General features: G+C 37.6%; 7 non-coding genes and 18 pseudogenes across 7 annotated transcripts; all 25 read left to right on the forward strand.

Annotated features, from left to right (window-relative positions):
* Positions 1-5728: 5728 nt before the first annotated feature.
* Positions 5729-5847, forward strand: LOC122353391 (annotated as a pseudogene).
* A 276-nt stretch (positions 5848-6123) lies between these two features.
* Positions 6124-6242, forward strand: LOC122353243. The gene has a single exon (XR_006251970.1). It is a non-coding gene; the product is annotated as a 5S ribosomal RNA (ribosomal RNA).
* A 276-nt stretch (positions 6243-6518) lies between these two features.
* LOC122353376 lies at positions 6519-6637 on the forward strand (annotated as a pseudogene).
* Positions 6638-6914: 277 nt separating this feature from the next.
* Positions 6915-7033, forward strand: LOC122353294 (annotated as a pseudogene).
* Positions 7034-7308: 275 nt separating this feature from the next.
* Positions 7309-7427, forward strand: LOC122353357 (annotated as a pseudogene).
* A 273-nt stretch (positions 7428-7700) lies between these two features.
* On the forward strand, positions 7701-7819 carry LOC122353410 (annotated as a pseudogene).
* A 276-nt stretch (positions 7820-8095) lies between these two features.
* LOC122353397 lies at positions 8096-8214 on the forward strand (annotated as a pseudogene).
* Positions 8215-8475: 261 nt separating this feature from the next.
* On the forward strand, positions 8476-8594 carry LOC122353486. The gene has a single exon (XR_006252021.1). It is a non-coding gene; the product is annotated as a 5S ribosomal RNA (ribosomal RNA).
* A 273-nt stretch (positions 8595-8867) lies between these two features.
* On the forward strand, positions 8868-8986 carry LOC122353350 (annotated as a pseudogene).
* A 273-nt stretch (positions 8987-9259) lies between these two features.
* LOC122353320 lies at positions 9260-9378 on the forward strand (annotated as a pseudogene).
* Positions 9379-9654: 276 nt separating this feature from the next.
* Positions 9655-9773, forward strand: LOC122353409 (annotated as a pseudogene).
* Positions 9774-10034: 261 nt separating this feature from the next.
* LOC122353314 lies at positions 10035-10153 on the forward strand (annotated as a pseudogene).
* Positions 10154-10426: 273 nt separating this feature from the next.
* LOC122353489 lies at positions 10427-10545 on the forward strand. The gene has a single exon (XR_006252024.1). It is a non-coding gene; the product is annotated as a 5S ribosomal RNA (ribosomal RNA).
* Positions 10546-10818: 273 nt separating this feature from the next.
* LOC122353263 lies at positions 10819-10937 on the forward strand (annotated as a pseudogene).
* A 276-nt stretch (positions 10938-11213) lies between these two features.
* LOC122353390 lies at positions 11214-11332 on the forward strand (annotated as a pseudogene).
* A 275-nt stretch (positions 11333-11607) lies between these two features.
* LOC122353476 lies at positions 11608-11726 on the forward strand. The gene has a single exon (XR_006252012.1). It is a non-coding gene; the product is annotated as a 5S ribosomal RNA (ribosomal RNA).
* Positions 11727-11999: 273 nt separating this feature from the next.
* LOC122353438 lies at positions 12000-12108 on the forward strand (annotated as a pseudogene).
* Positions 12109-18303: 6195 nt separating this feature from the next.
* Positions 18304-18412, forward strand: LOC122353442 (annotated as a pseudogene).
* A 275-nt stretch (positions 18413-18687) lies between these two features.
* Positions 18688-18806, forward strand: LOC122353492. Its single transcript, XR_006252027.1, has one exon. It is a non-coding gene; the product is annotated as a 5S ribosomal RNA (ribosomal RNA).
* A 260-nt stretch (positions 18807-19066) lies between these two features.
* On the forward strand, positions 19067-19185 carry LOC122353245. The gene has a single exon (XR_006251972.1). It is a non-coding gene; the product is annotated as a 5S ribosomal RNA (ribosomal RNA).
* Positions 19186-19446: 261 nt separating this feature from the next.
* Positions 19447-19565, forward strand: LOC122353246. Its single transcript, XR_006251973.1, has one exon. It is a non-coding gene; the product is annotated as a 5S ribosomal RNA (ribosomal RNA).
* A 259-nt stretch (positions 19566-19824) lies between these two features.
* Positions 19825-19943, forward strand: LOC122353414 (annotated as a pseudogene).
* Positions 19944-20216: 273 nt separating this feature from the next.
* LOC122353304 lies at positions 20217-20335 on the forward strand (annotated as a pseudogene).
* Positions 20336-20608: 273 nt separating this feature from the next.
* Positions 20609-20727, forward strand: LOC122353306 (annotated as a pseudogene).
* Positions 20728-21003: 276 nt separating this feature from the next.
* On the forward strand, positions 21004-21122 carry LOC122353317 (annotated as a pseudogene).
* The last annotated feature ends 4643 nt before the right edge of the window (positions 21123-25765 follow it).

The following is a 25765-nucleotide window of genomic DNA, read 5'->3' on the forward strand; positions in this document are numbered from 1 at the left end:
GATGGGCGTGTTCTAGGAGAGTTTGGACTTCTGAGCTGCAATTTTGTTTAGTGATCATCTTTGAAAATAGTTGTTTTGTTTTTTTTTTTTTGGCAAAGTTCTGAGTTTTTATCTTTACATTTATCTCTTTCTCCTCCTGCAGCAGCTGCTGCTTTCATGGGAGGAGTTTTGTTTTGTTTGGTTTTCTTTCTTCACCATTGAGGTTGTGGTCGGCCATTGAATGGAGCACATGGAAGGAGATAATGGAGTGCTACAAACAGAGGTGATTTCCGAAAAGGACAGAGGCAAGTGTGACAGGATGGAGGAAAAGGTGTTTGAAAAGAGCTTAACTTTGAGTGTGGAAATTGTTGGAGATGAGAAAATCACAATGATGGAGCTACTTCGAGGAATTAATGAAGTTTGTGGGGCTGTGATTGGATGTCGGTTCAAAGGAGATAAAAAATATGAGATTACAATGAGCCACAGTAAGGGGAAAGAAAGGCTGATTGATGGATTCAAAATCAAAAACTGTCAAATTTTGGCTAGAGATCTGAGCAATGATGAACTTGTTGTTTCATTCATGAATCTTCCGGTGTATATCACTGATGAGGAAATTCTGGAGAAACTGGAGGGATGGGGTGTCAAAGCAACATCTTCAGTCAAGAGGAGGAGATGGCCAGGAACAGACATTGCAGATGGGACCCGCTTCTGTAGAGTTAAGTTCACTGATACTGTTCAATCTTTGCCATACTCCACAAAGTTTGAAACATTGGAAGGTGCTGAGCACTTTCGAGTGATTCATAACAGACAAGTGAAAGTGTGTCGTATTTGCATTCAGCCTGGACATGTATTGAGAGACTGCCCTGAATTTGCTTGCTACAAGTGTGGTAAACAGGGACACTACGCTAGAGAATGCAAAGAACTGAGTAATGTACATTATGGTGATGTGTTGTGGGGTGCGAACTTGTCCAGTGGATTAAATGAGGATGGGAGTAGACCCATGCAAGGAGACACAATGGGGAACACCCTTGATGACTTTAATCCAGGACCGAAGGATCACACAACTCAAGCTAAGCGAGGCACCTCCTCTCTCCAGAGTGCTAGATCAGGGCTCTCTCAGCGTCTAGTGGGCAGTAAAGAAAAGGACAGGAGTGTGGTTAAAACATTTATTGCAGATGAGTCACCACAGTCATCAGCCTCAGTTAAGACTGCTCTCAAGTGTGATGGAACTGTAAATGTTGTTGTTGATGTTGATGAGGATGAGGATGATGATGATAATGATGAAGATGATGACAATGATGAAGATGATGATGACTATGATCTGTATGAGGGGGGGGTATGTGAAAATCTGCAACTGTTTGTAAGGAAAAAAAGATTGCTGACTGACAAGGGAGAGAAAGGAGGCATAAAGAAAAAGAAATGAGGTTTATCTATTTATCTCAAAGTCACACCTACTGCTGCTATGATTAAAATTGCATCCCTAAATGCTAATGGTCTTGGTAACATGTGTAAACTTGAAATGGTTTTAAAAACTGTGAAGGCTGACATTTATTGTTTCCAAGAAACAAACTGGGATAGCAGTAAATTAAGAGAGGTGAGAAGGATTTGGCCTCATCACATTTTTGTTAGTCATGGCAGTAGAAGGGCTTGTGGAGTGGCTTGTTTGTGTAAAAGTGATGTAGTACAAAGTGTTAAGGAGTTTATGCTGATAATCAAGGAAGAGTTCTAATCATAAAATTTGAATTTCAGAATTGTGTTTTCAAGTTGATTAATGTTTATGCTCCAAACAATGAAAAGGATAGAAGGGAGTTATTCCAACAATTAAGAGTGCTATGTACGGATAACTGCATCTGTGTTGGTGATTTTAACGTTTGGTGTAGTAGATTGGATGCTGCAAATGACATGAGTTACAAAACAGACTCTTCAAGGACTGAACTTATAAACCTAATGAATGGAGTAAACCTAGTAGATCTCTGGAGATTAGAAAATCCTGTTAGAAGAGGGTATTCGAGAAGGCAAGTTGTGCTCAATAGTCTAAAACAAAGCAGAATTGATTTGTGTCTGGTAAGGCAGAACATAGATCAGTATATTAATAATATAACTTACAAGTTCACAGCTTTCAGTGACCATGCTGTCCTGGAATTCCAAGTGGGTCAAAGAATGCAGCAAAAAGGTGGGGGGCTTTGGTGTTTGAATGCAAGTTTATTGAATGATGTAAATTACAGAGCTAGGGTCTATGAGTGTATAAGATCTGAATGGATGGGAAGCGAGGATTCTGAAAACATATGTGTAAGATGGGAGAGTTTAAAGCAGAAAATAAAGTTTTTGAGTATGGAGTTTGCAAAGGAAAAGAATAGTATGGAGAAGAGAAAATATAAAAATTTGCAAAATGAAATTTCTGTTGAACTGGAACAAATAAACAGTGATCCTGATTATGATTTGTCAAATTATTTAAAAATTAAAGCAGATTTAGAGAAATTTGAAACTAATAGATGTAAGGGTGCTATTGTAAGGAGTAGGGTGAAGTATGCTTTAGAGGGTGAGAAATGCACATCTTTTTTTTTGGGCATGGAGAAGCAAAAGCAGAGCAGGAACTGTATTACTGAATTAGAAGATAGAGAAGGAAAGAAGGTGAGTGATTTTGTGGGGATTTTGGATGCCGTTGAATCCTTTTATAAGGGGTTATTTAGGAAAGAAGGGGTGCATTTGGAGGGTATGGGAAAGGTACTGAGTACAGTTAGCGCTCGATTATCGAATATAGACAGGACTTTTTGTGATAATGATATCTCTATGCAAGAAGTCAATGAGGCAATCTCTGGTCTGAACACTAATAAGAGCCCAGGCTCAGATGGCCTAACTGGAGAGTTTTATAGAGTTTTCAAGGATGTTCTAGGGCCAATACTGTTACAGCTGTACCAGTATATGGAGGAAAAGCAGGAAGTGCCTGGGACAATGGTGGCAGGTGTGTTAAGCATTTTATTTAAAAATAAAGGGAGTAGGTTAAGGTTAGAAAATTATAGACCAATCAGTCTCTTAAATACAGATTATAAAGTATTGGCGAAAATTTTAGCAAACAGGCTTAAAAGGTAGTTGGGAGTATTGTTGCACCAACACAGGCTTATAGTATACCTGGGAGGGATATTGCAGATGTTATAAGTACAATTAGAGATGTGATATTTTATATGAAGAAAGAAGGAGGTATTCTGGTAAGCTTGGATTTAAATAAAGCTTTTGATAGGGTGGAGCACCAATTTTTAGAGGAAACCTTGGAAACTTTTGGTTTTGGTAGTAGATTTAGAGCATGGATAAGATTACTGTATAATAGTGCACACAGTGTGGTGAAGTGTAACGGTATGTTAACGGATGATTTTGCTATTGAGAGGTCTATAAGGCAGGGTTGCCCTTTGTCTGCTCTGCTATACAGTATATCTGTTGAGCCTTTGGCAACATTAATAAAAACGGATAAGGAGCTGAAGCCCATCAATTTTGCAGGAGATGGGGTCAGTTTAATTCACCAATATGCTGATGATACTACATTTACTGTGAGAGACATGGACAGCATAAAGAGGATAATGGAGCATATGAATACTTATGGTAGAGCTGCAGGGGCAAAAATAAATGTTGAAAAGTCAGAAATTATGATGTTTGGCGAAAATAAAATATTGAACTGTGATATTCCTTTTAAAATAGTTAAAGATTATATTACAGTACTGGGGGTTAATTTAGGTGCGGAAGATAATAAGGCGAGAGATGTATCTTGGACTATAGTTCTTCAAAAGATAAGGCGAACTGTGAACTATTGGAAATTAAGAGGTCTCACGTTGAAAGGCAAAGTGGCTGTGGTCAATGTTTTGTTAATGTCAAGATTTGCCCATTCCTTGAGCGTGCTAGACATGCCAGAGTGGGTCCTAAAAGAGGCAAACTCTATTGTAATAGATTTCTTGTGGGGTGGGAAAAATGTGAGGATCTCAAAAAGGGTGTTGATAGCAGATAATAAGGATGGGGGTCTAAAGTTGGTAGACTTGGATGTGAGGAGGAAAGCTTTAAGACTTAAAATTGTTAAGAAGTTTTTATATAGTAAAGAAGTGTATGGTTGGAGATATTGTATGAAGGACTGTTTGGAGAGGTTTGGGGCTTGTAGTCAAAGTAATCTTTTCATGTGTTTAAAGGAGTCCATGATAAATGATGTGCCACAATTTTATAAAGAAGTCTTTCAAGCATGGGTTCAATTTCTGCCACATGTGTCTTATAGTGTAACATGCCTGAGTTAGTACTAAATCAGCCAGTGTTTTTGAATCCTAAGATAACAGATAAGGGACGAATGTTGGAAAACAAAAGTTTCATGAAAGCAGGTTTATATCAGATAAAGGATTATGTTTATGAAGTTGTTCCAGGCTTTTTGCCTGCACAAGCAATCCTGGACATGGTTTTGGAAGAGAACGAAAATATGAGGAAAGGTGAAATTCTTAATGTTTTTGGTAAGATTAAGAGTAGTATTCCAAGAGACTGGAGTGCTTTAATGGATGATCAAGAGATTAAAACAAAAGACTACAAGTTTCCTGAAATGTATATTATACAGAGTGGTTGTAAAGTAGATTTGTCAAAGGTTCCTTTAAAATGTTTCTATAGGATTATGGTGGAAAAAGAGGTGAGAAGGCCTGCTGCCGAAGTGTATTGGAGGAGTGTATATCCAGAGATAGAGCGGAAATGTTGTGGAAGAACCTAGACGTGAGATATAATTCAATAGATTGTGAACAAAATGACTTCTTCTTGCGGCATAATAGAGTATATACAAAAGAGGTTTTGCATCAGATTGACAAAAGTATTACGAGAGAGTGTGATGTGTGTGGGAGGGAAGTCGAAAACTTAATGCATTTTTACGTAGAATGTCAAGGTTTGAAACAGTACCATGAATTATTAAGCAAATGTGTTAAAAAGAATTGGGAGAAGATTACTTTTGTGGATGAAGAGTGGAGTAAGACATTTTTGTTCGGTATGGTGAAAGCAAAGAATGTAAAAGGCAATGTGCAGCTATTGAACATTATGTTAAGTTTTGCAAGGTATGCAGTGCGTTTGAGGAGAAACAAGGCTTTCTTTGAGAAAAAAAAAGAAAATGTATGGTGTATTTTTAAGAATTTGATAAAACAACATATAAGGATGATAAAAACTGATATGTATGTTGATTTTTGCAAGAATTTTGTTGATGGAAGTATGTTTATTTCTGTTACAGATTTCAATGAACTTGTGTTTAATTTTTGAAAAATTGTCAAAGAAAGGCTGCTGGAAAATTTAATGCAGATATTTATTTTGTACTTATTGTAAATGTGAAAAATCTTTTATAATAATAATAATAAAAAAAAAAAAAAAAAAAAAAAAAAAAAAAAAGATCTCGTCTGATCTCAGAAGCTAAGCAGAGTTGGGCCTAGTTAGTACTTGGATGGGAGACTGCCTAGGAATACCAGGTGCTGTAAGTTTTTGAGTTTTTTCACTACTTATCTAATACACTGGCCCTTAGTGTGGCCAAAGTTTGACCAGCTCTTTGCTTTCCCTTACTGCTTAAATAATTCAATTGCCTTTAAAGTAGCTGTTCTTTAAACAGAGTTTGACTGTTTTTAACTACTTAACTAATGCTCTTATCTTTAATGTAGCTCATTTTGAAGTATTTTTTGTATTTCATTCATTACTTATCTAGTATAATGGCACTTAGTGTGCCTCACCTTAAAATAGGGGGCTTTTTGCAGCAGCTTTGGCTTAAGGCCATACCACCCTGTTCAGGCCTGATCTCGTCTGATCTCAGAAGCTAAGCAGAGTTGGGCCTAGTTAGTACTTGGATGGGAGACTGTCTAGGAATACCAGGTGCTGTAAGTTTTTGAGTTTTTTCACTACTTATCTAATACACTGGCTCTTAGTGTGGCCAAAGTTTGACCAGCTCTTTGCTTTCCCTTACTGCTTATTTAATTCAATTGCCTTTAAAGTAGCTGTTGTTTAAACAGAGTTTGACTGTTTTTAACTACTTAACTAATGCTCTTATCTTTACTGTAGCTCATTTTGAAGTATTTTTTTGTATTTCATTCATTACTTATCTAGTATAATGGCACTTAGTGTGCCTCACCTTAAAATACGGGGCTTTTTGCAGCAGCTTTCACTTACGGCCATACCACCCTGTTCACTCCTGATCTCGTCTGATCTCAGAAGCTAAGCAGAGTTGGGCCTAGTTAGTACATGGATGGGAGACTGCCTAGGAATACCTGGTGCTGTAAGTCTTTGAGTTTTTTCACTACTTATCTAATACACTGGCCCTTAGTGTGGCCAAAGTTTGACCAGCTCTTTGCTTTCCCTTACTGCTTATTTAATTCAATTGCCTTTAAAGTAGCTGTTCTTTAAACAGAGTTTGACTGTTTTTAACTACTTAACTAATGCTCTTATCTTTAATGTAGCTCATTTTGAAGTATTTTTTTGTATTTCATTCATTAATTATCTAGTATAATGGCACTTAGTGTGCCTCACCTTAAAAATAGGGGCTTTTGCTGCAGCTTTAAGCTTACGGCCATACCACCCTGTTCACGCCTGCTCTCGTCTGATCTCAGAAGCTAAGCAGAGTTGGGCCTAGTTAGTACTTGGATGGGAGACTGCCTAGGAATACCACGTGCTGTAAGTTTTTAAATTTTTTCACTACTTATCTAATACACTGGCCCTTAGTGTGGCCAAAGTTTGACCAGCTCTTTGCTTTCCCTTACTGCTTATTTAATTCAATTGCCTTTAAAGTAGCTGTTCTTTAAACAGAGTTTGACTGTTTTTAACTACTTAACTAATGCTCTTATCTTTAATGTAGCTCATTTTGAAGTATTTTTTTTGTATTTCATTCATTACTTATCTAGTATAATGGCACTTAGTGTGCCTCACCTTAAAATAGGGGGCTTTTTGCAGCAGCTTTCGCTTACGGCCATACCACCCTGTTTACGCCTGCTCTCGTCTGATCTCAGAAGCTAAGCAGAGTTGGGCCTAGTTAGTACTTGGATGGGAGACTGCCTAGGAATACCAGGTGCTGTAAGTTTTTGAGTTTCTTCACTTCTTATCTAATACACTGGCCCTTAGTGTGGCCAAAGTTTGACCAGCTCTTTGCTTTCCCTTACTGCTTATTTAATTCAGTTGCCTTTAAAGTAGCTGTTCTTTAAACAGAGTTTGACTGTTTTAACTACTTAACTAATGCTCTTATCTTTAATGTAGCTCATTTTGAAGTATTTTTTTGTATTTCATTCATTACTTATCTAGTATAATGGCACTTAGTGTGCCTCACCTTGAAATAGGGGGCTTTTTGCAGCAGCTTTTGTTTACGGCCATACCACCCTGTTCAAGCCTGATCTTGTCTGATCTCAGAAGCTAAGCAGAGTTGGGCCTAGTTAGTACTTGGATGGGAGACTGCCTAGGAATACCAGGTGCTGTAAGTTTTTGAGTTTCTTCACTACTTATCTACTACACTGGCCCTTTGTGTGGCCAAAGTTTGACCAGCTCTTTGCTTTCCCTTACTGCTTATTTAATTCAATTGCCTTTAAAGTAGCTGTTCTTTAAACAGAGTTTGACTGTTTTTAACTACTTAACTAATGCTCTTATCTTTAATGTAGCTCATTTTGAAGTATTTTTTTGTATTTCATTCATTACTTTAGTATAATGGCACTTAGTGTGCCTCACCTTAAAATAGGGGGCTTTTTGCAGCACCTTTCGCTTACGGCCAAATCACCCTGTTCACGCCTGATCTCGTCTGATCTCAGAAGCTAAGCAGAGTTGGGTCTAGTTAGTACTTGGATGGGAGACTGCCTAGGAATGCCAGGTGCTGTACGTTTTTGAGTTTCTTCACTACTTATCTACTACACTGGCCCTTAGTGTGGCCAAAGTTTGACCAGCTCTTTGCTTTTCCTTACTGCTTATTTAATTCAATTGCCTTTAAAGTAGCTGTTCTTTAAACAGAGTTTGACTGTTTTTAACTACTTAACTAACGCTCTTATCTTTAATGTAGCTCATTTTAAAGTATTTTTATGTATTTCATTCATTACTTATCTAGTATAATGGCACTTAGTGTGCCTCACCTTAAAATAGGGGGCTTTTTACAGCAGCTTTCGCTTACGGCCATACCACACTGTTAACGCCTGATGTCGTCTGATCTCAGAAGCTAAGCAGAGTTGGGCTTAGTTAATACTTGGATGGGAGACTGCCTAGGAATACCAGGTGCTGTAAGTTTTTGAGTTTTTTCACTACTTATCTAATACACTGGCCCTTAATGTGGCCAAAGTTTGACCAGCTCTTTGCTTTCCCTTACTGCTTATTTAATTCAATTGCCTTTAAAGTAGCTGTTCTTTAAACAGAGTTTGACTGTTTTTAACTACTTAAGTAACGCTCTTATCTTTATTGTAACTCATTTTGAAGTATTTTTTTGTATTTCATTCATTACTTATTTAGTGTGCCTCACCTTAAAATAGGGGGCTTTTTGCAGCAGCTTTCGCTTACAGCCATACCACCCTGTTCACGCCTGATCTCGTCTGATCTCAGAAGATAAGCAGAGTTGGGCCTAGTTAGTACTTGGATGGGAGACTGCCTAGGAATACCAGGTGCTGTAAGTTTTTGAGTTTTTTCACTACTTATCTAATACACTGGCCCTTAGTGTGGCCAAAGTTTGACCAGCTCTTTGCTTTCCCTTACTGCTTATTTAATTCAATTGCCTTTAAAGTAGCTGTTCTTTAAACAGAGTTTGACTGATTTTAACTACTTAACTAATGCTCTTATCTTTGATGTAGCTCATTTTGTAGTATTTTTTTGTACTTCATTCATTACTTTAGTATAATGGCACTTAGTGTGCTTCAACTTAAAATAGGGGCCTTTTTGCAGCAGCTTTCGCTTAAGGCCATACCACCCTGTTCACGCCTGATTTCGTCAGATCTCAGAAGCTAAGCAGAGTTGGGCCTAGTTAGTACTTGGATGGGAGACTGCCTAGGAATACCAGGTGCTGTAAGTATTTGAGTTTTTTCACTACTTATCTAATACACTGGCCCTTAGTGTGGCCAAAGTTTGACCAGCTCTTTGCTTTCCCTTACTGCTTATTTAATTCAATTGCCTTTAAAGTAGCTGTTCTTTAAACAGAGTTTGACTGTTTTGAACTACTTAACTAATGCTCTTATCTTTAATGTAGCTCATTTTGAAGTATTCTTTTGTATTTCATTCATTACTTTAGTATAATGGCACTTAGTGTGCCTCACCTTAAAATAGGGGGCTTTTTGCAGCAGCTTTCGCCTACGGCCATACCACCCTTTTCACGCCTGATCTCGTCTGATCTCAGAAGCAAAGCAGAGTTGGGCCTAGTTAGTACTTGGATAGGAGACTGCCTAGGAATACCAGGTGCTGTAAGTTTTTGAGTTTTTTCACTACTTATCTAATACACTGGCCCTTAGTGTGGCCAAAGTTTGACCAGCTCTTTGCTTTCCTTTACTGCTTATTTAATTCAATTGCCTTTAAAGTAGCTGTTCTTTAAACAGAGTTTGACTGTTTTTAACTTCTTAAGTAATGCTCTTATCTTTAATGTAGCTCAGTTTGAAGTATTTTTTTGTATTTCATTCATTACTTATCTAGTTTAATGGCACTTAGTGTGCCTCACTTTAAAATAGGGGGCTTTTTACAGCAGCTTTCGCTTATGGCCATACCACACTGTTAACGCCTGATGTCGTCTGATCTCAGAAGCTAAGCAGAGTTGGGCTTAGTTAATACTTGGATGGGAGACTGCCTAGGAATACCAGGTGCTGTAAGTTTTTGAGTTTTTTCACTACTTATCTAATACACTGGCCCTTAATGTGGCCAAAGTTTGACCAGCTCTTTGCTTTCCCTTACTGCTTATTTAATTCAATTGCCTTTAAAGTAGCTGTTCTTTAAACAGAGTTTGACTGTTTTTAACTACTTAAGTAATGCTCTTATCTTTATTGTAACTCATTTTGAAGTATTTTTTTGTATTTCATTCATTACTTATTTAGTGTGCCTCACCTTAAAATAGGGGGCTTTTTGCAGCAGCTTTCGCTTACAGCCATACCACCCTGTTCATGCCTGATCTTGTCTGATCTCAGAAGCTAAGCAGAGTTGGGCCTAGTTAGTACTTGGATGGGAGACTGCCTAGGAATACCAGGTGCTGTAAGTTTTTGAGTTTTTTCACTACTTATCTAATACACTGGCCCTTAGTGTGGCCAAAGTTTGACCAGCTCTTTGCTTTACCTTACTGCTTATTTAATTCAATTGCCTTTAAAGTAGCTGTTCTTTAAACAGAGTTTGACTGATTTTAATTACTTAACTAATGCTCTTATCATTGATGTAGCTCATTTTGTAGTATTTTTTTGTACTTCATTCATTACTTTAGTATAATGGCACTTAGTGTGCCTCAACTTAAAATAGGGGGCTTTTTGCAGCAGCTTTCGCTTACGGCCATACCACCCTGTTCACGCCTGATCTCGTCTGATCTCAGAAGCTAAGCAGAGTTGGGCCTAGTTAGTACTTGGATGGGAGACTGCTTAGGAATACCAGGTGCTGTAAGTATTTGAGTTTTTTCACTACTTATCTATTACACTGGCCCTTAGTGTGGCCAAAGTTTGACCAGCTCTTTGCTTTCCCTTACTGCTTATTTAATTCAATTGCCTTTAAAGTAGCTGTTCTTTAAACAGAGTTTGACTGTTTTTAACTACCTAACTAATGCTCTTATCTTTAATGTAGCTCATTTTGAAGTATTCTTTTGTATTTCATTCATTACTTTAGTATAATGGCACTTAGTGTGCCTCACCTTAAAATAGGGGGCTTTTTGCAGCAGCTTTCGCTTACGGCCATACCACCCTTTTCACGCCTGATCTCGTCTGATCTCAGAAGCAAAGCAGAGTTGGGCCTAGTTAGTACTTGGATAGGAGACTGCCTAGGAATACCAGGTGCTGTAAGTTTTTGAGTTTTTTCACTACTTATCTAATACACTGGCTCTTAGTGTGGCCAAAGTTTGACCAGCTCTTTGCTTTCCCTTACTGCTTATTCAATTCAATTGCCTTTAAAGTAACTGTTCTTTAAACAGAGTTTGACTGTTTTTAACTACTTAACTAATGCTCTTATCTTTAATGTAGCTCATTTTGAAGTATTTTTTTGTATTTCATTCATTACTTACCTAGTATAATGGCACTTAGTGTGCCTCACCTTAAAATAGCGGGCTTTTTGCAGCAGCTTTTGCCTACGGCCATACCACCCTGTTCACGCCTGATCTCGTCTGATCTCAGAAGCTAAGCAGAGTTGGGTGTAGTTAGTACTTGGATGGGAGACTGCCTAGGAATACCAGGTGCTGTAAGTTTTTGAGTTTTTTCACTACTTATCTAATACACTGGCCCTTAGTGTGGCCAAAGTTTGACCAGCTCTTTGCTTTCCCTTACTGCTTATTTAATTCAATTGCCTTTAAAGTAGCTGTTCTTTAAACAGAGTTTGACTGTTTTTAACTACTTAACTAATGCTCTTATCTTTAATGTAGCTCATTTTGAAGTATTTTTTTGTATTTCATTCATTACTTATCTAGTATAATGGCACTTAGTGTGCCTCACCTTAAAATAGGGGCTTTTGCAGCAGCTTTTCGCTTACGGCCATACCACCCTGTTCACGCCTGATCTCGTCTGATCTCAGAAGCTAAGCAGAGTTGGGCCTAGTTAGTACTTGGATAGGAGACTGCCTAGGAATACCAGGTGCTGTAAGTTTTGAGTTTTTCACTACTTATCTAATACACTGGCCCTTAGTGTGGCCAAAGTTTGACCAGCTCTTTGCTTTCCCTTACTGCTTATTTAATTCAATTGCCTTTAAAGTAGCTGTTCTTTAAACAGAGTTTGACTGTTTTTAACTACTTAACTAATGCTCTTATCTTTAATGTAGCTGATTTTGAAGTATTTTTTGTATTTCATTCATTACTTATCTAGTATAATGGCACTTAGTGTGCCTCACCTTAAAATAGGGGGCTTTTTGCAGCAGCTTTCGCTTACGGCCATACCACCCTGTTCACGCCTGATCTCAGAAGCTAAGCAGAGTTGGGCCTAGTTAGTACATGGATAGGAGACTGCCTAGGAATACCAGGTGCTGTAAGTTTTTGAGTTTTTTCACTACTTATCTAATACACTGGCCCTTAGTGTGGCCAAAGTTTGACCAGCTCTTTGCTTTCCCTTACTGCTTATTTAATTCAATTGCCTTTAAAGTAGCTGTTCTTTAAACAGAGTTTGACTGTTTTTAACTACTTAACTAATGCTCTTATCTTTAATGTAGCTGATTTTGAAGTATTTTTTTGTATTTCATTCATTACTTATCTAGTATAATGGCACTTAGTGTGCCTCACCTTAAAATAGGGGGCTTTTTGCAGCAGCTTTCGCCTACGGCCATACCACCCTGATCTCGTCTGATGGGCGTGTTCTAGGAGAGTTTGGACTTCTGAGCTGCAATTTTGTTTAGTGATCATCTTTGAAAATAGTTGTTTTGTTTTTGTTTTTTTGGCAAAGTTCTGAGTTTTTATCTTTACATTTATCTCTTTCTCCTCCTGCAGCAGCTGCTGCATGCGGGAGGAGTTTTGTTTTGTTTGGTTTTCTTTCTTCACCATTGAGGTTGTGGTCGGCCATTGAATGGAGCACATGGAAGGAGATAATGGAGTGCCACAAACAGAGGTGATTTCCGAAAAGGACAGAGGCAAGTGTGACAGGATGGAGGAAAAGGTGTTTGAAAAGAGCTTAACTTTGAGTGTGGAAATTGTTGGAGATGAGAAAATCACAATGATGGAGCTACTTCGAGGAATTAATGAAGTTTGTGGGGCTGTGATTGGATGTCGGTTCAAAGGAGATAAAAAATATGAGATTACAATGAGCCACAGTAAGGGGAAAGAAAGGCTGATTGATGGATTCAAAATCAAAAACTGTCAAATTTTGGCTAGAGATCTGAGCAATGATGAACTTGTTGTTTCATTCATGAATCTTCGGTGTATATCACTGATGAGGAAATTCTGGAGAAACTGGAAGGATGGGGTGTCAAAGCAACATCTTCAGTCAAGAGGAGGAGATGGCCGGGAACAGACATTGCAGATGGGACTCGCTTCTGTAGAGTTAAGTTCACTGATACTGTTCAATCTTTGCCATACTCCACAAAGTTTGAAACATTGGAAGGTGCTGAGCACTTTCGAGTGATTCATAACAGACAAGTGAAAGTGTGTCGTATTTGTATTCAGCCTGGACATGTATTGAGAGACTGCCCTGAATTTACTTGCTACAAGTGTGGTAAACAGGGACACTACGCTAGAGAATGCAAAGAACTGAGTGATGTACATTATGGTGATGTGTTGTGGGGTGCGAACTTGTCCAGTGGATTAAATGAGGATGGGAGTAGACCCATGCAAGGAGACACAATGGGGAACACCCTTGATGACTTTAATCCAGGACTGAAGGATCACACAACTCAAGCTGAGCGAGGCACCTCCTCTCTCCAGAGTGCTAGATCAGGGCTCTCTCAGCGTCTAGTGGGCAGTAAAGAAAAGGACAGGAGTGTGGTTAAAACATTTATTGCAGATGAGTCACCACAGTCATCAGCCTCAGTTAAGACTGCTCTCAAGTGTGATGGAACTGTAAATGTTGTTGTTGATGTTGATGAGGATGATGATGATGATTATTATGATGAAGATGATGGCAATGATGAAGATGATGATGACTATGATCTGTATGAGGGGGGGGTATGTGAAAATCTGCAACTGCTTGTAAGGAAAAAAAGATTGCTGACTGACAAGGGAGAGAAAGGAGGCATAAAGAAAAAGAAATGAGGTTTATCTATTTATCTCAAAGTCACACCTACTGCTGCTATGATTAAAATTGCATCCCTAAATGCTAATGGTCTTGGTAACATGTGTAAACTTGAAATGGTTTTAAAAACTGTGAAGGCTGACATTTATTGTTTCCAAGAAACAAACTGGGATAGCAGTAAATTAAGAGAGGTGAGAAGGATTTGGCCTCATCACATTTTTGTTAGTCATGGCAGTAGAAGGGCTTGTGGAGTGGCTTGTTTGTGTAAAAGTGATGTAGTACAAAGTGTTAAGGGAGTTTATGCTGATAATCAAGGAAGAGTTCTAATCATAAAATTTGAATTTCAGAATTGTGTTTTCAAGTTGATTAATGTTTATGCTCCAAACAATGAAAAGGATAGAAGGGAGTTATTCCAACAATTAAGAGTGCTATGTACGGATAACTGCATCTGTGTTGGTGATTTTAACGTTTGGTGTAGTAGATTGGATGCTGCAAATGACATGAGTTACAAAACAGACTCTTCAAGGACTGAACTTATAAACCTAATGAATGGAGTAAACCTAGTAGATCTCTGGAGATTAGAAAATCCTGTTAGAAGAGGGTATTCGAGAAGGCAAGTTGTGCTCAATAGTCTAAAACAAAGCAGAATTGATTTGTGTCTGGTAAGGCAGAACATAGATCAGTATATTAATAATATAACTTACAAGTTCACAGCTTTCAGTGACCATGCTGTCCTGGAATTCCAAGTGGGTCAAAGAATGCAGCAAAAAGGTGGGGGGCTTTGGTGTTTGAATGCAAGTTTATTGAATGATGTAAATTACAGAGCTAGGGTCTATGAGTGTATAAGATCTGAATGGATGGGAAGCGAGGATTCTGAAAACACATGTGTAAGATGGGAGAGTTTAAAGCAGAAAATAAAGTTTTTGAGTATGGAGTTTGCAAAGGAAAAGAATAGCATGGAGAAGAGAAAATATAAAAATTTGCAAAATGAAATTTCTGTTGAGCTGGAACAAATAAACAGTGATCCTAATTATGATTTGTCAAATTATTTAAAAATTAAAGCAGATTTAGAGAAATTTGAAACTAATAGATGTAAGGGTGCTATTGTAAGGAGTAGGGTGAAGTATGCTTTAGAGGGTGAGAAATGCACATCTTTTTTTTTGGGCATGGAGAAGCAAAAGCAGAGCAGGAACTGTATTACTGAATTAGAAGATAGAGAGGGAAAAAAGGTGAGTGATTTTGTGGGGATTTTGGATGCCGTTGAATCTTTTTATAAGGGGTTATTTAGGAAAGAAGGGGTGCATTTGGAGAGTATGGGAAAGGTACTGAGTACAGTTAGCGCTCGATTATCGAATATAGACAGGACTTTTTGTGATAATGATATCTCTATGCAAGAAGTCAATGAGGCAATCTCTGGTCTGAACACTAATAAGAGCCCAGGCTCAGATGGCCTAACTGGAGAGTTTTATAGAGTTTTCAAGGATGTTCTAGGGCCAATACTGTTACAGCTGTACCAGTATATGGAGGAAAAGCAGGAAGTGCCTGGGACAATGGTGGCAGGTGTGTTAAGCATTTTATTTAAAAATAAAGGGAGTAGGTTAAGGTTAGAAAATTATAGGCCAATCAGTCTCTTAAATACAGATTATAAAGTATTGGCGAAAATTTTAGCAAACAGGCTTAAAAAGGTAGTTGGGAGTATTGTTGCACCAACACAGGCTTATAGTATACCTGGGGAGGATATTGCAGATGTTATAAGTACAATTAGAGATGTGATATTTTATATGAAGAAAGAAGGAGGTATTCTGGTAAGCTTGGATTTAAATAAAGCTTTTGATAGGGTGGAGCACCAATTTTTAGAGGAAACCTTGGAAACTTTTGGTTTTGGTGGTAGATTTAGAGCATGGATAAGATTACTGTATAATAGTGCACACAGTGTGGTGAAGTGTAACGGTATGTTAACGGATGATTTTGCTATTGAGAGGTCTATAAGGCAGGGTTGCCCTTTGTCTGCTCTGCTATACAGTATATCTGTTGAGCCTTTGGCAACATTAATAAAAACGGATAAGGAGCTGAAGCCCATCAATTTTGCAGGAGATGGGGTCAGTTTAATTCACCAATATGCTGATGATACTACATTTACTGTGAGAGACATGGACAGCATAAAGAGGATAATGGAGCATATGAATACTTATGGTAGAGCTGCAGGGGCAAAAATAAATGTTGAAAAGTCTGAAATTATGATGTTTGGCGAAAACAAAATATTGAACTGTGATATTCCTTTTAAAATAGTTAAAGATTATATTACAGTACTGGGGGTTAATTTAGGTGCGGAAGATAATAAGGCGAGAGATGTATCTTGGACTATAGTTCTTCAAAAGATAAGGCGAACTGTGAACTATTGGAAATTAAGAGGTCTCACGTTGAAAGGCAAAGTGGCTGTGGTCAATGTTTTGTTAATGTCAAGATTTGCCCATTCCTTGAGCGTGCTAGACATGCCAGAGTGGGTCCTAAAAGAGGCAAACTCTATTGTAATAGATTTCTTGTGGGGTGGGAAAAATGTGAGGATCTTGTAAGAACTTCTCTTCTTCAGTGTATGCGTCCCCCTGTGTCCGTTCATCAGCAGTACAGAACAAATTCAGGCGCCTGGAAGCAACAGTCGGAACAAACCACACGAGTGAAATCAAATCTGGTTTATTCAGAATGCAGCTTAACACAGAGAGTAAAACATCAGCTTATATAGCCCTTATGGGGCGTTGACCTCTATTGCATAGCTGGACATGCCTCAACTGCCCACTACGGAGAGGACAAAAGACAACTCCATATATGGGTTGAAGATTCACAAAATTAGCAGACTAGAGACAAAGCAAGTCTATATAAGGAATGAAAGACTACAGAGTTAGTAGAGTAACCTGAAACTACACCTGCAGGGCGAAAAGGGACTAGAACAATTGTCATACCTTGCTCACACACACACAGTAATAGAGAATTAATTCTCTCAGATCTCAAAAAGGGTGTTGATAGCAGATAATAAGGAGGGGGGTCTAAAGTTGGTAGACTTGGATGTGAGGAGGAAAGCTTTAAGACTTAAAATTGTTAAGAAGTTTTTATATAGTAAAGAAGTGTATGGTTGGAGATATTGTATGAAGGATTGTTTGGAGAGGTTTGGGGCTTGTAGTCAAAGTAATCTTTTCATGTGTTTAAAGGAGTCCATGATAAATGATGTGCCACAATTTTATAAAGAAGTTTTTCAAGCATGGGTTCAATTTCTGCCACATGTGTCTTATAAGTGTAACATGCCTGAGTTAGTACTAAATCAGCCAGTGTTTTTGAATCCTAAGATAACAGATAAGGGACGAATGTTGGAAAACAAAAGTTTCATGAAAGCAGGTTTATATCAGATAAAGGATTATGTTTATGAAGTTGTTCCAGGCTTTTTGCCTGCACAAGCAATCCTGGACATGGTTTTGGAAGAGAACGAAAATATGAGGAAAGGTGAAATTCTTAATGTTTTTGGTAAGATTAAGAGTAGTATTCCTAGAGACTGGAGTGCTTTAATGGATGATCAAGAGATTAAAACAAAAGACTACAAGTTTCCTGAAATGTATATTATACAGAGTGGTTGTAAAGTAGATTTGTCAAAGGTTCCTTTAAAATGTTTCTATAGGATTATGGTGGAAAAAGAGGTGAGAAGGCCTGCTGCCGAAGTGTATTGGAGGAGTGTATATCCAGAGATAGAGCCGGAAATGTTGTGGAAGAACCTAGACGTGAGATATAATTCAATAGATTGTGAACAAAATGACTTCTTCTTGCGGCATAATAGAGTATATACAAAAGAGGTTTTGCATCAGATTGACAAAAGTATTACGAGAGCAAATGTGTTAAAAATAATTGGGGGAAGATTACTTTTGTGGATGAAGAGTGGAGTAAGATATTTTTGTTCGGTATGGTGAAAGCAAAGAATGTAAAAGGCAATGTGCAGCTATTGAACATTATGTTAAGTTTTGCAAGGTATGCAGTGCGTTTGAGGAGAAACAAGGCTTTCTTTTGAAAAAAAAAGAAAATGTATGGTGTATTTTTAAGAATTTGATAAAACAACATATAAGGATGATAAAAACTGATATGTATGTTGATTTTTGCAAGAATTTTGTTGATGGAAGTATGTTTATTTCTGTTACAGATTTCAATGAACTTGTGTTTAATTTTTGAAAAATTGTAAAAGAAAGGCTGCTGGAAAATTTAATGCAGATATTTATTTTGTACTTATTGTAAATGTGAAAAATCTTTTATAATGACCAGCTCTTTGCTTTCCCTTACTGCTTATTTAATTCAATTGCCTTTAAAGTAGCTGTTCTTTAAACAGAGTTTGGCTGTTTTTAACTACTTAACTAATGCTCTTATATTTAATGTAGCTCATTTTGAAGTATTTTTTGTATTTCATTCATTACTTATCTAGTATAATGGCACTTAGTGTGCCTCACCTTAAAATAGGGGGCTTTTTGCAGCAGCTTTTGCTTACGGCCATACCACCCTGTTCACGTCTGATCTCAGAAGCTAAGCAGAGTTGGGCCTAGTTAGTACTTGGATGGGAGACTGCCTTGGAATACCAGGTGCTGTAAGTTTTTGAGTTTTTTCACTACTTATTTAATACACTGGCCCTTAGTGTGGCCAAAGTTTGACCAGCTCTTTGCTTTCCCTTACTGCTTATTTAATTCAATTGCCTTTAAAGTAGCTGTTCTTTAAACAGAGTTTGACTGTTTTTAACTACTTAACTAATGCTCTTATCTTTAATGTAGCTCATTTTGAAGTATTTTTTGTATTTCATTCATTACTTATCTAGTATAATGGCACTTAGTGTGCCTCACCTTAAAATAGGGGGCTTTTTGCAGCAGCTTTTGCTTATGGCCATACCACCCTGTTCACGCCTGATCTCGTCTGATCTCAGAAGCTAAGCAGAGTTGGGCCTAGTTAGTACTTGGATGGGAGACTGCCTAGGAATACCAGGTGCTGTAAGTTTTTGAGTTTTTTCACTACTTATCTAATACACTGGCCCTTAGTGTGGCCAAAGTTTGACCAGCTCTTTGCTTTACCTTACTGCTTATTTAATTCAATTGCCTTTAAAGTAGCTGTTCTTTAAACAGAGTTTGACTGTTTTTAACTACTTAACTAATGCTCTTATCTTTAATGTAGCTCATTTTGAAGTATTTTTTGTATTTCATTCATTACTTATTTAGTGTGCCTCACCTTAAAATAGGGGGCTTTTTGCAGCAGCTTTCGCTTACGGCCATACCACCCTGTTCATGCCTGATCTCGTCTGATCTCAGAAGCTAAGCAGAGTTGGGCCTAGTTAGTACTTGGATGGGAGACTGCCTAGGAATACCAGGTGCTGTAAGTTTTTTAGTTTTTTCACTACTTATCTAATACACTGGCCCTTATTGTGGCCAAAGTTTGACCAGCTCTTTGCTTTCCCTTACTGCTTATTTAATTCAATTGCCTTTAAAGTAGCTGTTCTTTAAACAGAGTTTGACTGTTTTTAACTACTTAACTAATGCTCTTATCTTTAATGTAGCTCATTTTGAAGTATTTTTTTGTATTTCATTCATTACTTATTTAGTGTGCCTCACCTTAAAATAGGGGGCTTTTTGCAGCAGCTTTCGCTTACGGCCATACCACCCTGTTCATGCCTGATCTCGTCTGATCTCAGAAGCTAAGCAGAGTTGGGCCTAGTTAGTACTTGGATGGGAGACTGCCTAGGAATACCAGGTGCTGTAAGTTTTTGAGTTTTTTCACTACTTATCTAATACACTGGCCCTTAGTGTGGCCAAAGTTTGACCAGCTCTTTGCTTTCCCTTACTGCTTATTTAATTCAATTGCCTTTAAAGTAGCTGTTCTTTAAACAGAGTTTGACTGTTTTTAACTACTTAACTAATGCTCTTATCTTTAATGTAGCTGATTTTGAAGTATTTTTTTGTATTTCATTCATTACTTATTTAGTGTGCCTCACCTTAAAATAGGGGCTTTTTGCAGCAGCTTTCGCCACGGCCATACCACCCTGTTCATGCCTGATCTCGTCTGATCTCAGAAGCTAAGCAGAGTTGGGCCTAGTTAGTACTTGGATGGGAGACTGCCTAGGAATACCAGGTGCTGTAAGTTTTTGAGTTTTTTCACTACTTATCTAATACACTGGCCCTTATTGTGGCCAAAGTTTGACCAGCTCTTTGCTTTCCCTTACTGCTTATTTAATTCAATTGCCTTTAAAGTAGCTGTTCTTTAAACAGAGTTTGACTGTTTTTAACTACTTAACTAATGCTCTTATCTTTAATGTAGCTCATTTTGAAGTATTTTTTTGTATTTCATTCATTACTTTAGTATAATGGCACTTAGTGTGCCTCACCTTAAAATAGGGGGCTTTTTGCAGCACCTTTTGCTTACGGCCATATCACCCTGTTCACGCCTGATCTCGTCTGATCTCAGAAGCTAAGCAGAGTTGGGCCTAGTTAGTACTTGGATGGGAGATTGCCTAGGAATACCAGGTGCTGTAAGTTTTTGAGTTTTTTCACTACTTATCTAATACACTGGCCCTTATTGTGGCCAAAGTTTGACCAGCTCTTTGCTTTCCCTTACTGCTTATTTAATTCAATTGCCTTTAAAGTAGCTGTTCTTTAAACAGAGTTTGACTGTTTTTAACTACTTAACTAATGCTCTTATCTTTAATGTAGCTCATTTTGAAGTATTTTTTTGTATTTCATTCATTACTTTAGTATAATGGCACTTAGTGTGCCTCACCTTAAAATAGGGGGCTTTTTGCAGCACCTTTTGCTTACGGCCATATCACCCTGTTCACGCCTGATCTCGTCTGATCTCAGAAGCTAAGCAGAGTTGGGCCTAGTTAGTACTTGGATGGGAGATTGCCTAGGAATACCAGGTGCTGTAAGTTTTTGAGTTTTTTCACTACTTATCTACTACACTGGCCCTTAGTGTGGCCAAAGTTTGACCAGCTCTTTGCTTTCCCTTACTGCGTATTTAATTCAATTGCCTTTAAAGTAGCTGTTCTTTAAACAGAGTTTGACTGTTTTTAACTACTTAACTAATGCTCTTATCTTTAATGTAGCTCATTTTGAAGTTTTTTTTTGTATTTCATTCATTACTTATCTAGTATAATGGCACTTAGTGTGCCTCACCTTAAAATAGGGGCCTTTTTGCAGCAGCTTTTGCTTATGGTCATACCACCCTGTTCATGCCTGATCTCGTCTGATCTCAGAAGCTAAGCAGAGTTGGGCCTAGTTAGTACTTGGATGGGAGACTGCCTAGGAATACCAGGTGCTGTAAGGTTTTGAGTTTTTTCACTACTTATCTAATACACTGGCCCTTAGTGTGGCCAAAGTTTGACCAGCTCTTTGCTTTCCCTTACTGCTTATTTAATTCAATTGCCTTTAAAGTAGCTGTTCTTTAAACAGAGTTTGACTGTTTTTAACTACTTAACTAATGCTCTTATCTTTCATGTAGCTCATTTTGAAGTATTTTTTTGTATTTCATTCATTACTTATCTAGTATAATGGCACTTAGTGTGCCTCACCTTAAAATAGGGGGCTTTTTGCAGCAGCTTTCGCTTAAGGCCATACCACCCTGTTAGCGCTAGAGAGCACACAGAAAGTGACTTGGCAGTAGTTGGGAGAGGAAGGCTCTCCTCCATTTTGTGTTTATTATTAGTGTTTGTTTGTGAACTTTTTCGGACTTTAATTTAGTTTTTTGTGTGTTTTTTGTGAGTGTTTAAACCACCTAACAGCAGCCCAGTGCTGTCTGGAAGGTGGTTTTATTCAGTTTTTTTTTTTTTTTTTCTTTCTTTCTTTCATCTATGGCGGACGGACAGATGGCTATGAACTTGGACTTGGCTGGAGAAACAGAATTGGTTAATGAACACGGAACTGGAAATAAACGACGAGATGGGAATGCAAAAGATAAGGAACAAATGAGAAACAACTCAAAGTAGGATTACCTGAAAGAAGCAACTGTGACGGTGGACATCTGTAATGTGAATGCGAGGGCGGAGGACATCATAAAAGCTGTAACGGAAAAGGTCGGCAAAGGAAATGTCTTGGCGGTAAGACCTAAACAAAATAAGGAATACGAAGTGACATTAGAGAATATCGACTATGTTGAACTGTTGGTTGAAGGTTTAATGATAAAAGAGACACTGTGCGAAGTAAAGAGGTTGCAAAACAGAGACTACGTTGTCTCATTCATGCACATGCCCGCATACATTGACGATCAGATATTTTTAGATAAACTGCAAGGGTGGGGAGTTAACCCTACATCAAGAGACGTGTTTATCCGGGCACAACTGTTGAAGATGGCACACGATTTGTAAAATGTCGCTTCCCAAGGGAAGTAGTGTCTCTCCCATATAGCACAAGGCTGGAAACAGCTGAAGGGCTTCAGTATTTTAGGGTGATGCACAGCCATCAGGTTAAAACCTGTCGGCTGTGCATGAGCCCTGAGCACGTCTTGAAAGACTGCCCAGATTTTAAGCGCTTTAAGTGTGAGGCTAGAGGACATTTTGCCAGGGATTGCAATGCGGTTAAGTGCCCGGATTGTAAAAAGGTTTTAAATAAGTGTGATTGTTGGTATGAGGATGAAGAGACTCAAGAGACTGTGAGTGGGCAGGTGCATGAGCGGGACAGCGTAGTCGAACAAGAAGAAGGCTTACCACAGCAAAGAGAAAATCAAGCGGCGGGAAAAGACATTATTGAGGGCCAGGGGGTTGGAGAACATATGGACAATAAACGTTTGAAACAAATGGAGAAGACTGAAGTTCAAAGCATTATTGATGAGACAGAGAAGAACGAGGAGGACAGACAATGACAAGACAGACGATGTAAAATCACGGAGGAACAAAAAGACCAGCATGCACAAGCAAAACAGAAAGAAGGAATTTTGGCACCGATCGACATTACTAGGGACTTTGAGGATATTTCGGATGCAGATGAGGATGTTAAAGACGACACAGAAGAAATGGCAGTAGGAACATCAAAAATAAGCATAAGAAAACGTCAAATCAAGGTAAAACCCAGTTTAGATGGGGTAAAGAAAAGAAATGCTAACAAAGACTTTTTAAAGAATCGATTTGAACTGTTAAAGGGTTTGGATGACACAAGCTAAAGACATTGGATTTATGAACGTTTTTATTTATTCATTTTTTATGGTTTTAAGTCTGCCTACATTTAATGCCAGAGGGCTCTTAGATTTTAACAAGTTTGAAAAGGTGAAAGAGATGTTTAAAAATGTAGATGTAATAGTATTGCAAGAAACAAACTGGAGAGAAAAGCACAAATGTGAAATAAGCAAAAGATGGGATGGTGATATATTATGCAGCAATGAGGATAAAAGATATGGCAGAGGGGTGGCCTTTTTAATAAGAAGAAACACGAATGTGGTTTACAAAGTTGTTTACAAAGATGATGTAGGGAAATGTTTGGCAATAGAAATGGAACATGATGACAACAAAGTAATTGTGGTAAATGTCCATGCGCCTGTTTAAGAGAAGGAAAAGAGGGATTTTTTTAAGGATCTAAGGATATTTTTAATGAAATATAAGTATGCTATTGTATTGGGGATTTTAATACTGTTTTAAGCAAGTTAGATATGGCTGATGGAATGGTTTTTAAAACCGATACAGGAAGGAAGGAATTGAATTTGTTGATGAAAAACAATAATATGGTAGATGTGTGGAGAAAGAGAAATGGGAAAAGAAGACAATATTCTAGAAGGCAAATGGTAGGGAATTTTATGTGCCAAACGAGAATTGATTTTATTTTGTGTTCAAGAAATGTAGAGGGTTTTATTGAAGATATGAGATATGAGGAAACAAGTTTAAGTGACCATAAGCCACTATTTATGAAAGTGGACTGGAGCACGATTAAAAGGGGGCCAGGTGTTTGGGTTTTAAATGCTGAGGTTTAAAAAAGAGACAGCTATGTCCAAGACATAAAAGAATTGATAGAAAAAGAAAAACAGAATGAAATGTATGTGGAAGATAAAAGGATATGGTGGGAAAACGTTAAGTTTCTAATTAAAAGACATACTATACAGTTTTGTAGATCGGTGGAGAGATGTAAAAGGTACACAGAAATAAAAACAAGAGAGAACTTAGAAAGGGAGCTTAATCAGAATAATGAGAAGAATGTGTCAAAAATAAAAGATCTGGAAGATAAACTTAAAGTTTTAGAAGAAGAAAAATATGAAGGTGCACGTTTAAGAAGTAAAGCTAGATATATAGTGGAAGGAGAGAAATGTACAAAATTTTTCTTTAATCTAGAAAAGAGGAAGAGGAAAGCTGAAATGATAACAGCTATTAAAAATGAGTATGGAGAAGAAATAAAGGATAACAAAGAAATACTAGAAGAGATAAAAATGTATTATGAGAAACTTTTTACAACTGAAGGGGTGCAAGATGAATGTGAAGAATTGTTCAACATAATTGAAACAAAAGTTGAAAAGGAAGACAAAGAAGCTTATGCGATATGGAAATAAATGAAGGAGAAATAGAAAGAGCCATAAACGAATTGAACAGGAATAAAAGTCCAGGAATTGATGGTCTAGGCAATGAATTTTATATTGTTTTCAAGGGTATTTTAATTGGCATTTTAAAGGAAGTGTATGATGACATTTTTAATAAGGGACAAATGAATTTAAGAATGGGTATGGGTTTAATGAAAATTATTTATAAGAAGAAAGGAGATAAAAAAGAATTGAAAAATTACAGACCTTTGACGATGTTGAAGACTGACTTAAAAATTTTATCTAAGGTTTTAGCTAATAGACTAAAGGAGGTGATGCCAAAAATTATCAAGACAAATCAAGCATATGGAGTGAAAGGCAGAGATATATCAGATACTACAATTAGTATTAGGGACACAATAAGTTATATGAAGGACAAAAATCTGGAAGGTTACATTGTAAGTCTTGATTTCGAAAAAGCCTTTGACCGAGTGGATCATCAGTTTTTATTTGGGGAAAATTTTATCAGATGGATTAAGATTTTATACAAAGGAGTGGTGACGAGGATTAAATGCAATGGTTTTTTAACTAAATGATTTAAGCTCACAAGATCTGTAAGGCAGGGATGTCCCCTTTCAGCGCTTTTATATTCCTTGGTGGCAGAGCCTCTGAGCTTAGCAGTAAGAGGAGAGAAGAATGTGAGAGGTATCGATATTGAAGGAGGTAGATCAGAGAACAGGATTTTCCAATATGCAGATGACACAACGTTAATAGTAAGAGACGTACATAGTGTTAAGGTGGCTATGGATGTAGTTCAGGAATTCTGTAATAAATCCGGGGGGAAAATAAATGAGGATAAAACAATGTACATGAGATTTGGCAGAGCCCCAGCCTTAACAGACACTTTTAACTTTAAAGAAGTTAAGGAAATGAAGATTTTAGGAGTTAGCATGGGAGAGGATGACAAGAAAACAAACGAGATCATGTGGGAAGGAATTTTAGGAGATATTGAAAGAAGGATGAACTGGTGGAAAACAAGAAATCTGTGCTTGAAAGGAAAGGTCTTAATTTTGAATGTTTTAATGACTTCAAAGATTTGTTATTTTTATATGTTACAAGTATGCCTCTGTGGGTTGAAAAAGATTGAAAAAATGTTTTACTGAGTATTTATGGGAGGAAAGCCACCGAGGATTGCGTATGACACCCTTGTAGGGGCTGTTGAGAAAGGCGGCTTGGGTCTTATTGATGTTGCACAAAGGAAGAAATGTTTGAGAGTTAAACTGGTGAAGAAATATCTGGATGCAAGAATTGAAACTGTTTGGAAAAAAACTATGTTGTATTTTTTAAACAAATGTGGGAATGTCAATATGGGGGAGAATATTTTATGGATGAGAACGAAAAACTGGATGTGGAAAGATTTGTCAGATTTTTACAAGGAACAGTTGAGTGCCTGGGGAGAGTTTTTAAAGCATGTGCTT

This window comes from Puntigrus tetrazona, chromosome 10, assembly GCF_018831695.1.
Source record: "Puntigrus tetrazona isolate hp1 chromosome 10, ASM1883169v1, whole genome shotgun sequence".
In the NCBI taxonomy this organism is placed as follows: Eukaryota; Metazoa; Chordata; class Actinopteri; order Cypriniformes; family Cyprinidae; genus Puntigrus; species Puntigrus tetrazona.